Source organism: Condylura cristata, unplaced genomic scaffold (genome assembly GCF_000260355.1).
Source record: "Condylura cristata isolate star-nosed mole 26May11 unplaced genomic scaffold, ConCri1.0 scaffold00012, whole genome shotgun sequence".
Lineage (NCBI taxonomy): Eukaryota > Metazoa > Chordata > Mammalia > Eulipotyphla > Talpidae > Condylura > Condylura cristata.
In genome coordinates, this window is record NW_004567113.1 from 18079528 (window position 1) to 18081290 (window position 1763).

The window sequence follows — 1763 nt, forward strand, 5'->3', positions numbered from 1 at the left end:
AGGAGAGGTCTGCCGCGCCATGTGGTCACCTCCAGGGCAAGCAGGAATCGAACTCATGAGGAAGTGGCTTTAGCTTCTTAGTGCTGTGCTTTAACCCGCTGCGCCACCAGGGAGGGCCTATACTTGGTCTCTTTTAATAATAGCCAAGGATCCTCATTCTTATAATGTAGTTTTTTTTCTTTTAGGTTTCATACACACATATGCCAGCTAGATCCTTGAGGGATGTACCAGTCACCTGTCATTAAAGGGTTTGGGACTAATTCTACACTAATTCTAGTGTAGGTTAACGAGTAGGTTTTCTTGGAGAAAAGGACACTAGCAACTCCAGACAGCCCTCTCTGTATGTGTACCTGGTCAACATGTCTCCTATGGTTCCCCAAATTATTACCCTGGGCCCTGTTCCTTCTGCTCTTGTTAACTAATCACACTCAACTGTTATTGCTAATAAATAGCAAGTTGACAGCAAGAGTGTTGCCTTGCAAACCTGCTTCACAGCTCATCTCTCTCAGCTTGTATGAGAAAGATACAAAAGATGCCTTGCTTTCCCCAGACATTGTTCATTGAGGTCCTATGATGTCTCTTGTCTTGGCTAGGAGGGGAGTAACAAACCATGAACCCAGACTTGAAAAATACATTTCAGCTGAGGAGTTTCTGAAAAGGATTTCTAACCCAGGAGATATCTTGTACCTACTCTATCAGGTGGTTGTGTGTCTTGTTTCTGGTATAACACATGACTGCAGCCGGGATACGGGGATAGGGAAAAAATGTCCAATGGTGGGTGACATCTGAGGGCCATCCAGTTGTCACAACTTGGAAGAACTGACGCCACCCATCCCACACCCCACCACTATTCAATTCAATCACGGGCCTGGTTCTCTGGGGCTGTTGCTCATAGACCTTAGGTAGCTGCAACTGAATAGAGCTGGGAGTGGCCAGACACTGTCACTGACCAAATCATGGGCTCAGTTCTGTCCTCCAAATCTGCTCTAGTTATCCAAAATTGAGTGACACACTATGCTAGAACTTAGAAGCTTAGAACAACAATCTTTTATTTTAAATTTCAAGCAGGGCAGGGCAAAGACCCTAAGTTTGGGGACATGATCAAAATGTCTGGGGACAGCAAGGCATCTTTTTTCCTGCAGAGTATCTCCCTGCCTTCTTATGTTCTCTCCCGCATGGAGGTAACTGGACTTGGCAGAGGCTTTGGGTTCCCAGGGTGAACCCTGGTCATTTCCAGTGGAGAAGGCAGAAGTTGCAAAGCCTTGATGAGCAGTTCTCAAAAGTTCCAGGATACATTGTATTCTAATCACTAAATTCAGTCCAAATTCAAAGGAACACGGTAGAAGCCCCACTTCTCAATGGGAGTAACAGTTTGCCACTATTTTTAACACACAATCTTATCAAGCCCTGAGCAGTTTCTCAGCTGAATCCCCTACCCAGACACTTACTGGCATCAACTGGGAGGCCGGAATGCCCAGGGGAAGGGGAAAATGAGGGTTTGGGAGTCCACCCGGCTTGCATTCTAATGGTTGAGCCTGTTAGATTACTGAACTCTCAGAATTGTGTTTTCCGTGTGTGTCAATGGGAATACTATTACCACCATGGCCAAGGAAAGCCACTTCCCAGATCTTCCAGGGCAGACCCTGCCCCACCTGTTGATTGTGAGATCTAGCCCCTGCCATGCCTTCTTAGGGCTGCTCCCAGCTGGTGACTGAGTAGAAGAAACCTATTCCTACTGGGCCGAGGAGCCGCAGCGATTTTCC